A 14,519-nucleotide genomic window follows, 5' to 3' on the forward strand; every position below is an offset into this window, starting at 1 on the left:
TACGCCGTGCGATTTATTTAGAAAAATCCGAAACGAACGCTTTGAACCCTTTGCACTCCATGTGGAGTGTGACTCGACGTCAGTTTTTATCTGAGGAGCTGCTTTGTCGAGTTCCACTCGACATTCCTCCGCGTCCGAATCGATAGATGTCCTAGGAAAGCAGGATTGCATCCTGGAAATTGTTATACTTAAAAATGACAAAATACAACGATAGTGTAAATAAAACTGGTATTTAAGTGAATTTACTTCTTCCTTTATTTATTTAAAATCGTCTGATTTTTTAGTTGAAGTAAATTTCAAATGAAACGCTTAAAAGCTACCGGTAAGGAAATTGAAATAAAATTCGGAGTGCAATGTGTTAAATAAAGGATAACGGCGACTGAAAGCCGCCTACCGTACAACGAGAGACGAGGGTATTCGTAACGTGAAAGCAGAGAGATATTTCCGCTCGAACGTCCACCTGTTTATCGCAATTCGTACATTTCTTACTGCAAATTGCTATGTTAATCGTTACGTGTCACTGTGAACAAATTGTCAATTAAATTATTCTCTTATCGAGCTTATTAAAACAGCTTGCACAGTGTATTTATTTTACTGCAAACGATATTATAATTACGCTTATCCGAATATGTTTGATAACACGAACAAGGTTTCTCTTTTTATTTCCATATTCCAATTGTGCGAATACTTTCGTGTCTCACCGTGTACGATGGATTTATGTACAGACGTACACACATAGTTGAAAGTTCGTCGAAGGAATTAAGCGGAGGATGTTAAAAATCCTGGAATCGCCGATGCAATTGTTCTAGGAACAGGCTGCTTAAGGACGTGGCTGTTCGGGCTCTCTCTCTCTCTCTCTCTCTCCCTTTCTCCTTCGATTTTATTTATTCCCCTACCACGGGCCGAACCGCATCGGCATACGAGCAATTTGTATCCCGATGAGAACAATGTTTGTATCGAGGTTGTATCGGCGCACTCCCTCCGCTTCTAGTCACGATTTAGTCAAGGATACACGGAGATCGTTATCGGGGCTACGCTCGTAAAACGATCGTTTACTCGTACTCGTACGATCCGGCCGGAAAAGTCTCGATCTCTCCGACCGGCCTGGTAATCCTCCGATTTACAGCAATTCTCTTTGAAAACAATGGGAGGGGCATCGATTGGACGCGCAGTTCCCTGGCGGCGAGCGGCCAGCGAGCGCGCCGGCCGGGACCCTGATTTTATTTTAATTGCGTTTCCGATCCTACGTGCACGCCGATTGCATCGCCACGGTGATATGCGCGATAATTTATGCCTCGTGATTTCAGCCAGGCGAAACTATGCCGGTTATGCGCCGTACACCTCGAGCTTCGTGTTCGCAGACCGAATCGCGTTTCGAATTTAGTCGCGCGCTTGGACCTTCGTTGGAGGACGTTGCGTTGCCACGATACGTACGTTTGTATTTAATCGCCTGCCAATGACAATAATAATAATAAGAACAACAATAATGATAATAAAACGACAATAACACAATTTCATCGATTGTCTCGGTTGACTTGCCGATTGACCGGCCATTGGCGATCGAGCGAGGTGAACCGACGAGTAACGAGGCGCGCGAAATTCCATCGTAACAGAGAGTTTTCGAATTTTCCGAAATTCGAACCGATGGAAAGTGGAGGGGATTTGCGAAACCTGTTACACCAGGGCCAATTATCGTAGGTCGTTGGACGCGCGCAAGCGAAGGCAAGCACAGGTAAGCAAGCGGCTACGTGGCCAGCGTTCGGCAAGCCGCTCGATATACAATATAAACTATAGACGAACGCACGAGGCGTCGTACGCCTACCGGGCCACTACTCGCGCTGCACTTATATGCAACCGCAGCCGCATAATACAAGGTACCGGTGGTACCGTGCAGCGTGCGCTTGTGACTGTGACAAGCAGTGGTACCACATTCCTAACACTAGCGCGCGCTCGACCCGCTCTCGGTGCACCTTCTCCTTCCCCTTTTGTCTCTCTTCCCCCGTCTCTTTCCTCCCCTGTTCGCCGTTTTCCGTTCCACGAGTCCTGGCCACCGGCTAGAGAAGGATACGAACGATCGGAGGGTTCGTGCAAAACGCCCAAAACATTCTCGATTCGCAGTTTCGCGACACGCGATTTAGCGCGAAGCCGAGGCGCGAGATGAGCTTGGCCCGCCGATATTCGTCGCTTGACTTGGACAATTGATGCAATTAAAACGCACGATTCCACTTTATAATATTCAACTTTATCCACGTTCCTTTTTTCCTTCGTTCCCATTATTCCAACTTTCAAAGAAACTTCCAACTTTCCCATCGCGTTTGCCACGAGCGATTGTAGGTTTATGCGTTTCAGACTCATACGATTAGAATTTATTAGAATTGCTGGCTCGCGAGGGCAGACGAGCGAACGAAGGATCGCCGCTGTCGGCTAGTCACGCGTCAGTTAGTTAAACCAGCGACACGCTTTCCAGAGAAGATTATTTCGCACATACTTTGTGTATTTTTCTAGGAGAACGCAGCGAGGAAGCGCGATGTCGCCTTGACGAGGTCGTGTGAAAATCGTGCGAAAACGACTGCCTGCCACGTAAACGCGTCTGGATTTATTCGATTAATATTAATGACCGTCGTATCCGATGTCTCGCCGACAGGTTTTCCAGCCGGATTTTTCCCGGCTAGCCGTGATAACCCGCCGCTTATATCGCGCCTCCGCTTTTTTCGTCTTCGACGCGTTTCTTGCGCTTCCGGTAGAACCGATCGCCGCGTAGAAAATTGGAAAAGCGACGCTGCAGAAGAGCCGCTTGTCTTTCGCCGCGCGCGATTCACCGATGAATAATATTCTATTAAGGGAAGATGCATCGTCGCTGGTATTTAGCGAAGCAAAGGACATCGTAACAGTCTCTTTGTCTGTCGCGCGATTAACCAGCCTCGCCTATCCTTGAGAAGCTCGGACCCTCTCGGCCGAGCGAAACGTTCGTCGATGTTGCGGAGGAAGAAGGGAAGAGGCACGTCATAGGGAATCCGGCGCGAAAACAAATTCGCCGAGAGGAATTCACGTGGCATCCAATTAATCGGCGAGCTCGCGGAAAATAGAGCAACGTTTTTCGTTTAGACAGAGCAACTCCTGGAAAAGAAGAAGCCTGATTTTCTGAAGCCGAGACTCGATTAATTCTCCAATTACGCTTCTGCCAAATAGAAGAGCAGAAAAAGGAAATTGCTCACTGAAAGGCGACGAGGAAGGGAAGCGAAAAGCGGACGGTAGTTAATTGGTTAAGAACAGTGGAGAGAAGATCGCGTAAGCTGGAGGAACGAGGTAAATAGGAGAAGCTTTAAACGCGATAAATGTAAAAAAAGTAGGCGCGAGAGTGGAAGGAACGAGATTTAACGCGAGCCAAGTCCATCGGTTGTCCCTTGAGATCGCAATTATCCGTAAACTGGCGTTTCCTTTCAAATTGCGAATTCCTATCGCCAGCTATCGAGCCAGTAAATTTCGTTGGCGACCGGATTCGATGCAACGACCCGTTTTCTACGGCTATTCCGGCACGAGACATTGAACAGACCTTGGTCCGGCCAGGCAACCTTTCACTCATCTTCTATCCGCTGAACGCGGCACGCGGATCGACGCGACGCGACGTGGCAAACGATTTTCACCGCGTACCCGATACGCGCCGTGACGTAGCCGACCACGCCGCGGCGTTCCGTCGATCCAACGCTCCTCTCTGCCTTTCTAATCACTGCGATCACCGACCAGTCTTAATTCGTCGTCCTGACTCGGCCGCCTCGACGTTTACGCCGAAACAGCCGCGCGTTCCTTATCGTTCAGCGAGTTCGCCAACTCGTACGAATTACTCGTTACTCGGCATCGTAGAATCGCCACGTTTCTGCGTCTCTACTTTGTCCGAAAAATCGAGAGTCGTCGCTGAACGAAGCTGAACAGAGCAGCGTGGAAGAAGCAAAGGGAGGAGGAGGAGGAGGAGGAGGAGGAGGAGGAAAGGTATAGAACGGTTGGAGCAGAGCCACGGGGACGACACGGTGAATTTATTTAAATTGCGAGCAATGTTCCAGCGTGTTCAGCAGCTTCTTCTGGGCCGGCGCAATCGAAATCGAGCAAAACGAGCAGCAAAGCGTGCTGGATCGCCGGTTTATATAAGGCGGGGAGAAGTCGAACGGTGGGTCGCCCCGTGGGACAACGCCACCGAACCACCTCCGCTGCTCTTCCCACCCTCGGCCCCCTTCGTTTCTCTCTGCCACGCGTTTTTTCTACTCTTTTCGACACTCCGCGCCACGGTTCCGCTTAAAACTTTAAACGACCGGACTGCACCACGCGAACACCAACGACAAGCAACGATTGGACGACTCGGCCCTTCGAGGGTAGCCTGGAATTGCCGCGGGAACCGCCAGAGGGAATTACTTGTACGAAGAATTATTATCGGCGAGATTATAAGAGTTGGCAATAAAACGAGCAACGAGAAGGTACAAGGAACGGTAGTGGCGATTTTTGCCAACGGGCCACGCAGTAACGTCGTTAAATAGATACCCAGAAGCCATCGAGCCGGTTTCCGGCTTACGCGTGCTGTGCACCGCTTGATTGCACCGGTCCGGAGAGCGTATCCGCCTCGCGCGGCCTCCTCACAGCCGATTATTAATTGGATCGCAACGCGGAACTAACAATTATACCTTCGATTTTTCGTAGCCCTAGCAATTTATCGGCAGCCTATCGAGAGAAACTCGAGGAAGATGAAGCTTGCCGTCTGCTCGAAGGGAGCAAGCACGACGGACAGAGCTTTAGCGATGAAAATTACAGCGCAGAAAGCTGGCGAATAACGGTACGCGTCGAACCGGCGAAATAAAGCAACCGATAATTAGTACGGAATTCTCGCGGCATTATTGAACTGTCTACCTGTTAATTGCAATCGGTTCGTTACAGATGCCGCGCTCCCCTTGCCTCTGCCATTCATCGTCTAACCACTTTTTTTCTCCGGCATTTCCATCGCGTTTTCGGCCAGCTGGACGTTGCGTTCGCGCGTATGCCACGTTCTTTCTCTGCAGCGAGGAATTTCTCGGTTGACTGTACTTTCTATGCGCGCACACTGCCAGACAATTCAGAAATGGACGGAATCGCGTGGAAGAGAGCCGCGTGGAAGGGGCAGACCCAGGCGAAATAAAGTGGCGTATTTACACGATGAGGCCGCGGTATGCAACGCTTACGTTCGGCTGTAAATTACTACGCTGTAAATCGTGGCCTGTTATTTGGCCGCGGAGCGGGGGCGAACGAGCGTGAAAAGTGGAGTAGAGAGCGAGACGGAGGCCGCAGCTTTATGGAGCGCGAGATGATTTACGGGGCGATAGTTGAAAACAACTCTCGCGGATCAAAGGACGTTTAAATTACTGCATCTTCCACTTGCCTCTAAGTGCTACCATGCGCTAAACAATGGGTTAATAACGTGTGCCTGGGAGAGCGCCGCGGTGCTTTCCTCGCTATATGCAACCAACGATTAGGATCTTGGGCGTTTTGCGAAACTGCGATTCGTTCGGCCGTGTCCTCGTCGTGGAATCCGCTTCGCGATTCGAAAAGAAGCTTCGAAGCGGCGTGGCCTCCGCTTCCACGTCCTTCCAGTTCCTACGATCGTTTCGTCGTATCCGCTTGGACGGAGACACCCTCTTTCGTATTTTCCACGCTTCATACGGAATATCGTTTATTTCGATGTTTGATACGATTTATTTCTGTCCTGTCGCGAGGATAATTTCGTCGAAAAGCCCAGTAGAGTGTAATTTAAATGGCAACGGTTGCGAAGAATTGTGCCGCTTTGATGAGCGAATGTGCATCATCCTCGTCGCTGGAACATGCGAGCGACTTGAATCGCAGCTAGCAATTAGAACGAACGAACCGAGGGAGAAGTTGGTCCGAAGGAATTGATGGAAATAAGGAAGGGACGGACGCGGCGCGGCAAACGAGTCGGTTTCCTGGTGGCGCGGCGTCGCGGCGAGCCGGCGCGCAATTAAGGTCAGCTCTTTATGCACTCAACGAGGTGACACGAGATTCATTATAGTTTTCCCGAGATGGCGAGAGTTCACGCGAAGCTCGTTCAGCTGCCTAAACAAACATAAAGCTGGCCGGTCTGTTCGTTAATTATTACGCCAGCAGGAAGCGGCGCCGGCACGATCGACCGGCCTGCCACAATGCTGCCAGTTACACCAGGATGCGTTCAAATGCATCTCGCTGCACGTGTACGCGTCGCCTACCTACCTACACGGTTGCACGTGTATATGGGACACGGCCATTAAGGTCGTATACTAAATTCCAAATTAATTTTCCCTAGGTAAAACCACGGCCGGAAGCGAGCACGCGGGACAAAGCACGACCCGATCTACTTACATTTCCCGCGAACGGAACAATTTTTTCCAGATCGTAGAAAACAGCGGATAGCGTGGAATAAACGATCGTATTATTTCGAGAGACTTTCCGTTTCGCATTCCGTGGAATGAACAGGGAATAACGAGGTAGGATATAGCAGGTCGGAGAGCGCGGCCGATGTATTGTATAAAGTCGAACGAAACAAAAATCCCAAGAGGGAAGAAGCAGGGTGAATTATGGCGGGCCACCCCTATCTACGCGCGTACAATGCATAAAGCACGCGCGTTCCGAGTGCGTGTGCGTGCCGTGGCCGCGATTCAGCTCTCGAAACTCGATTTATGACTTTGGCTAACTGCTCAGAGGCCGGCAGCCCCCGGCTGCTGCCCTTGCCAGTCCAACGGACCCGCGCTTAAATGCTAACGCATACGACCCGCCCGACGACTCTTCTCTCCTCTCGTCTCCTCGCCGGTTGTCCGCGATCGCCGTATCTCGCCGTAATTACCGCGCCTTTCCACCGATACAAATAACCTCGCAAATTGCTGGAATCTGAGAATCCGCGGAACCGAACGCGGAACGTTCGAGCAATCTGTAAGAATTTCGTAGAAACGTAGAAATTTGGAACCGTCGTGCAGCGAGTGGAATAAGAGAACCGTTCGTGGCTCTCGTATGACACGGAATCGCGGCTCGATTTCAACCTCAACGACTGGTTGTTGGCGCGGGATAGTGGCGCGTATGCGGCTTTCCGCAAGGATAGCCATCTACGATTCAAGGCGTTACAAGTAAACGGTCCCGACACGACATAAATCTCCACCGGCTCGATCCTTCAATAGCGAACTTGGTTCGACACGGATTTCCACGTATTCTCGCAGTCCACCGGCCGCCTTCTTTCCACCTTGATCTTTTCCTTCGCGATCGGCAGGTGAAGCTTGCGCAATCGAATTCCGATGAATATTCGAGACGGAGAATGCGTTCGCCTCGAGATTCGGCGGTTTTCCTCGTTTCTGTTTCTCCTCTTTCAGATTCCCATTGCTCCCTCGAGTTTCGTCCTCGGTGCACCAACAACGAGCAATTTTTCACTGTACGGGCCACCCGCCGCTGCGTGTCTCGGCGAACAACTTCTGCAGACACGTTTGTCTCGTTGGCGCGGTGATTTTTTCAAGGAACGTCGATCGCCAACGAAAATCGTAGGGCGCCGCAGCTTTTACGAATTCCCACGTCGGACGCGTGCACGCAGAAAACGTGTGGTGAATACTCTTAACCTTTTCCACCGCCCACCAGCGCGTATACGCGTCTTTTTAAATTCACTGGCCACGCCGCCGACCGATGGGACGACGGGCAATTTGAATAGATACGGTTTCACACCGCGGCCGAATTAGAATATCGAGATCGGGAGAATTGTGAAGTGACTGCACCGCGATTACCAAGTGAAATTCCACGGATCACTGTCCCTGTTCGTCGGGTTCTCGTTGAATTGCAAAGAAAAAGATGAAATAGACGAGAGGCGGAGAGACGGACGGACAGACACATAGAGGTGACGAGAAAACTCGTCGACCATTTCTCTATTTCCATCGTTCGACTCTGGAAACATCGTCGAAACTGGTTAATAACTAGTGTATTTGTAAGAAAAACCTAACAGTGGAAAAATACACAACGCTGTTTGTTTATAATGTCGCGAGGCACATGATCGATGCTGATATATTAGGTTGTCCGGAAAGTGTCTTTCTCTGGCAAACGTGTTTCTTGCAACGATGTACCTTCGTATAAACGTGAAACCGAGTGTGTGAAACGTCGCTGTGTTTATCTCGACAGAACAAAATCGATCGTACGAAATTCGTCAGAATAATATAAAAGACGAAACATCGTACGTCTATCGTTGCCTCGCAAAACGAAGGAAACTTTTCGGACGACCTAACAGTAATCGTCCGATCGTGCAGTCCAACTGCGAAAGCTTCTCGTACGTTTGATCGAGAAGAAGACGCAGACCGCGCGAAGAAACTTACGTCTCTGAATTCGTTCGTTAAACTTGACAATCTGCTAACAACACGCGTATGATGAAATTCAAAGGTGTACTATTGTGTTGGAAACTGATCAGCTGGTATTGACAAAGTACCGCAATCACTTAGTTGCCAGCGCAATATATATAACAAAAGCGTGAAAGCACCAGGATGCTTCTCACTAGTGGTGTCCTTCTGATATTCTGACGATATTCTTCGTTCTCTGAAGAATCTGTAAACGGTATACGTGTGTGTTAAGTATTCATCAGGACGCTTAATAAATACTTGTCTGGTTAGTTGGCATCTGCTCGATCGTTGCTATAAAAATGTAATTTCGCGTAAATATCCTCAGCCTACTAATCACGGACAAACGTTGTCTAATGATCGGTAAAATGGTGGCTTTCGGTGAGGCGCGCGAAACGATAGGCACGAGGCGACGCGGGATAATTGCGATTCGCCGGCCGTAATCCGCAGTTAGATAATATACGGTATGATAGGATGGCTGGCAGCCTGGCCACGATTACCATACAGTTGGCTGGCGTGTAGACACGTGTAGACAGGCGTGTGTGGTCTGTGGTCGGAGCGCGCGAGCGCCGTTCTCTCTGCCTCACGGAGGCTCGATGCCACTTTAATGGCATCATCATCCTCCTCGTTCAGGGCCTCAAACACTATGTTACGCGATTTCATTGACTTAACTGATTTCTGTAATTTTGTAATTAACGATCAACGTCCGGAGCGAATAAATTGTCGATCGAGCGAGCAAACGCCGCGCGTATCGGCCGTCGTTTCTTACGCTAACGATATCGTTAATGTCGCGTCGATCCAGCTGAATATTCTCTCGTTTCACCAGTCAATCCGTAACGCCCGGTTGGAAAAAATCACACCAGCGTTCCACGCTATTAACCTGTTTTTCCCCCCTTTTTTCCCACCCTTTTCCTTTTTGCTTTTCCCTTTTTATGGGAAGAAGATGTTTGCCAGCTAAATGGACAGCCATTAAGCAACTCCTGGACAGTCGAAATACCATCGCGATCGCTATCGTGATGTTTTACGCGATCCGAGATCCGAGAGCGTAAACGTCGCGGAAAATGAAAATATTCTCTCGTGAATCAACGAAATACGCTTTCCTCGACGCGCGCTTGAAAAACGACTAGCGACAAGGCTATTAATCGCTGCGAGAGGACGTGGATACAACTTCTCGAGTATCCGCGAAAGATCGCCAACGATCGATAACGTTAATGTCGTCATCATCGTCAGTGAAGCTGTAAATCAGAGAGGCGTCGATTTCGCGTACGCCAGGCTTGGAAAAATTCGATAAAAATTCGCTCGCAAGGCTGCGGGATACTGGGTGGTCGAGTTTTCGCGATCACAGCCGCATCAATTTTGCTGTGAACGAGATGGAGCCGCGTTCGAACGGGAGTCGACGCGATCTTCCACGTGTCGATATGCAAATGCTCTCCACTCGATCAGGACGCGATATTAATTTCTCTCCGGGCAAAAAACCGCCGTAGGAACTCGTCCATCGAGCCGATCATTCGTTCCAATCGGCTATTTTCCCTTCGCACCAACCAACCTCCTACGAGCTTTCCATTTGATTTCCATCTTTCACGCCAACGAGGGAAGATGCCTGTTCGATCCAAAAATTCAAAAAGTTGGGAAACTTTGGGAATAAGTGGAGAATATACAGACGTGTATTACTTTTCTGTCCAAATTTATTCTCCAGGCATGAAATTGTCTCTGGAACAGCAGGCTATTTGCCGATTTTAATTATTTTGCCGTAACATCGATAAGCTTTTTTCCGAATATTCCTTCCAATTAAAGAAAGTAGCTTTCTTTTTATCTCTAGTTTTATCTAATCTGCGAGTTGTAACGCAAAATCGAAGAGTATTTCATCTCTGGAGAGTAATTTCGAGTAGCAGAAAATAACTGCGCAAGAGTTTCGTAATTCGTTGATTTTTCCGCGAGTCGAAGAATTTGCTGCGGGAAGAAACGCCGCGTACATCAAGTTTGCTCGATTTTCTAGAGAATTTTAGCTCGGCGAGCGATAAAAAGAGTCGCTCAGCGACGGACATTTAGTTTGGAAACGATTCTATGCCACGAAATCGCCGAACGTGTCGAAAGTCTTGGAAGGCGTAATGCGTTTCCGATATCTCGATCTTGTTACATTTTCTCCGACATTTACGTCAATGACACTACATAGCATACTATCGGCTCCAATAATAAACAATATACAGGGTGTTTGGTAACTAGTGGTACAGGCGGAAAGGGGGTGATTCTACGCGAAAAAAGAAGTCGAAAATATAGAATACAAATTTTTCGTTCGAGGCTTTGTTTTCGAGAAAATCGACTTTGAATCTCCGCTCGGTACGCGTGCACTTTATCATTTTTTTTTTTTAATTTTTATTAATTTTATTTTTAATTTTTACCAACCACCCTGTATACGGAAAGAATAAAATTACATCTACGGAATATCAATATCACGTTAAAAATTCGAAATTAATATGATATTTGGATTTTTTTTAGATGCTCGGAGAATATTGACCGCGCGCCAAGCTTTCAAAACTCTAACCGAAATAGCCGAGACCTTCGTGTTTCGCGAGACTTTCTAAATGACCAAAATTTCCAACACTTTCAGGTATCTTAGTGTATCGACTGCTGCTCCAAGTATAATAACAACGATCGTAATCGTGCGGCGCGTGCGGACATTCGATGCGATCGGAAGTGGTGGGCACCGGTGAAGCTGGTGGAGGATGAACGATAACAGAAGGACTGTAATTGTAAGATGGATGGCGAAGAAACGGTTTCTCTTGGCAGCGTGTACCTGCATATCGGTCGGGGGCCTTCGTCTATCGCGCGGAGAAACCGCGTGTTAAGTGTGTTAAGTGTGCTCTAGTGAACTTTTAGTCACGGCCACACCCAGCCTCCGTCCGAGGCAAGGCTGGACCTCTTACACACACCCACACTCGACCGTGTACTTTCGTCCGGGCGTATCCGATGTAACGGGTGTCGGGTGGAAAAAGGACGAGCTGGAAACTCGCGCGGAGAAGCAGAAAAAGGTTGAAACCGGCGTGGGAAAGCTGGAGCGAGATCGCAATTTCGAACGCGTTCAATTTACCGATCGATCGTTTTCGCTGTTTATGGAGATGGGCAATTCGTTCAACCTTGAACGTGCGAATTCCGCGCAGGAAATATATGGCAAGGTTTGCAATGGTGCGGGCGCCCGTGGCTTCTAAACGAGCATCGTTACGGCTCGAATTAAAATCAATTCCCGTTATCAGAAAATTGCAATGTCGTTTACCGGCTATTACATGGTAGACGCGATCAACGTGAAAGACAAGATCAGCCGATAATTGAAAATCGTAGCTGGCTTACGCGATGATTTCTCCGTGTGGTCGTCGATCGTGACAAATTGCCCGATCCAATTAGAGACGTTTTTTTTTTTACCGCGGCTACGACTATGTTGCAAGGAAAAATTATCTTGTCTGTACGGTGTACGCGAGTAGCGCGCCGCGTTACTTTCGATCGAACGTTAATCGTTTCCCTTCCTTCGCGAGTCTCATTATCGCTGTATATTAATGCCGTGTCCGGCTAACGTTTATCCATTACATTGCCGCGCGAGGAGAAGCCGTTTTCACGGGATCTACGCGTTCGCTAGAGGAAAATGCCGTTGGATCGGCGCTCCATGTTGCCACCTAACCTAAAATTCGTCGCATCGCACGTACACGATTTTCATTCTGTCCATTAACGCTACAACTGCCACGGTCAACATGGTCGATTCCTAACTTTCCATTGAAATTTTGCACAGTCGCAACGATGCATTTCTACAGATTCGAGCGATTTTCCATGAAATGCACGAATAACAGAAACGTCGTGTCTTTTGCTTTACAAACATTTGCCTATTCTCCGCGCTTTCATTTCTTCGACGCGTACCAGCTTCCTACCTTATCTGTCGGTAGTTTTGGCGCCAATTACGGTCCTTTTTGAATGCTCCTTCATGCAATATGTATATTTTGAAGATTTCTTTTCTATTTCATAGACTTTTTACAATCAATTCTCATTGAGAATTATAAGTAGATTATTTCGCCGTGGTACTGTAACTTGGATTATAAGAGTTTATAGTATGTTCGATTCTAGTTCAATCTAATGCTTAATGTCGTGTCGAGTAATTGGGTAATTAACGGGTTTTATTTGGGTAATTACTGAATTTGGATATTTCTGCTCTAACTGTAGGTATCTCAAGGTGGCGATGTATTGTTTCCCTGCCAACATACCAAGATCTATTGAGGATCCTCGAGTTTTCGATTGGAATCGTTGGAGAATTTCTATGTCGCAGTTACTCGCTGTTCCCCATAGTTGGACATCTCGAAGACGCGCATTATTCGAAGAACCACGCGAGTCTAGTTCCACCACGAGACCCGCGCTCCTTATTGTTGGGTTCGGATTTCATCGACGACGCTGCACCGTGACCCCATGCCTATCCCTGCTGTATTTTCCACTGTTAAATCATAACGTATAACGTGGATAAATCTACTCGTAATTTCAAGAACGAATACTTGAGAAACGTTGGAAATGAACGAGCTTGGCCGTTGGTATTTTTAGAAGCTCTAGGCGAGCTAGAGGTCCAGGTGTGGGAAAGCTTGGACATCCAAAATATAATGAGCGTTAGGCGGAATTGGCGGGTGTTACACCGGCCTCGACACGAGAAAGTTCCAGCCTAGCCAGTGCATTAATTACGTCACTGGACAAAACTTCGCCACCGCCGACGCGTATAACGCCGCGTACACGACCCTCTGTCTCTCTTCTTGTCTCTTGTAGTACACGTGCGTCCTTGTTGGTGCACGTGCGCGTTCGTATGCGGCAGCGCGCTCGCGCGTCGCCTACCTCACCAACGGACGAGTATCGCTATCCAGGTGTGTAACGCCGCTGGTGTGTGGCATTTAAGTCGTTTTACAACGCTGCTCTCTTGCTACGACACCTAGACGCCCGCGCGTTCGTAACTAGACACCGTTGTTCCAACTTACACGCGATCCCTTCCACGACAGTGTCACAAATCCCGTGGATTTGGCTGCAGCTTCGGCCGCTTCAAGTATTTTGACACTCGCGAATCATTGCTTAATCTGAATTTCGCCTTATCTCTGGCAACCATAGACACAGCTGGTAGATATCGATGAAAAGCAACCGATCGATAAACGATATTAATTGACAGGAATAAAAGAGCAACGATAGAAAATTGTTCGTACGGGAACACGCAAGTTACGCCACTTTAAACGTGCCTGTTAAAAATGTTGCGATCTTAGAATTCGAAACATCTGTCTCGAACACTGGCCTTCTAAAAGTTTCTATAGATTTGATCGGCTATTTATTACAGCCAACTATGGAACTCGATCGATGCAGCTGTATTGCTCGTTTCAGTTTCAATTCACAGGCAAGTTTAGTAGTCGCAGTTATCGCAGCAAGCGAAGAGTCAACGCGAGGGAAGAACGTTCCATCGAAAATACAAGAATATCAACTGTCTTAATTGAATTTTTATTGAATTGCAGCGAGTGTGCAGAGACTTGCACCGCAGCGAGCTGTTACGGTTATACCGAAAGCGACTGTGTGTAACTGGATCGCGTTTCCGCGCTTCAATCCGATTCTTGCTGGCCGATCTTCGTCAAGATCTTGAACCGCCGACGACGAGAGAACGAAACAGAGGAATAAAATTGAAATCGCATTATTCGATAAGAGTCGGACGCGATCATCGTGCAAAGTGTAAAGGAAAATATGGAAAGCGGAGAGAAACATGGGGCTCTGGAAGCCTGGCCACCTGGTGGAGCTGGAACGCGCGCTGCGTCCACGCCAATCATCCGCGAGAGTAACCAAAGTAACTCGACTCCATCGTCGCGGGCAAGTGGTTACGAGGCGCGCGAATACACGTAAAACCGTGTACAGGTAAATATATCGCGAGTTTGTCGTGCATAAGCGTGCCACGAATTGCGCAATCCAACTGTATGCACGTCAGACAATATACAACGCGGCACGCCGACAACGGCACAGGATTGAATATCCTGTTCAGGCTTATTGGGGCAAGGTGGCCAGCCTTGCCACTTTGATACCGGTCGCGGCGCGATAGCGCTACGCTCCATCGCGAGCCCATTCGGCTAGCGCTAGCGATGAACGTTCGAACGTCAGTCTGCGAGA

The 14,519-nt window shown here is 48.3% G+C and overlaps 1 protein-coding gene across 3 annotated transcripts in view; it reads right to left on the reverse strand.

Moving 5' to 3' along the window:
- Positions 1-14,519, reverse strand: part of LOC117236484 (GATA-binding factor C-like) — a 90,256-nt gene that overhangs the window by 21,253 nt on the left and 54,484 nt on the right. The window lies entirely within an intron of this gene.

Source organism: Bombus vosnesenskii, unplaced genomic scaffold (genome assembly GCF_011952255.1).
Source record: "Bombus vosnesenskii isolate JDL3184/JDL3185 unplaced genomic scaffold, Bvos_JDL3184-5_v1.1 scf7180000013349, whole genome shotgun sequence".
NCBI classification, from domain to species: Eukaryota; Metazoa; Arthropoda; class Insecta; order Hymenoptera; family Apidae; genus Bombus; species Bombus vosnesenskii.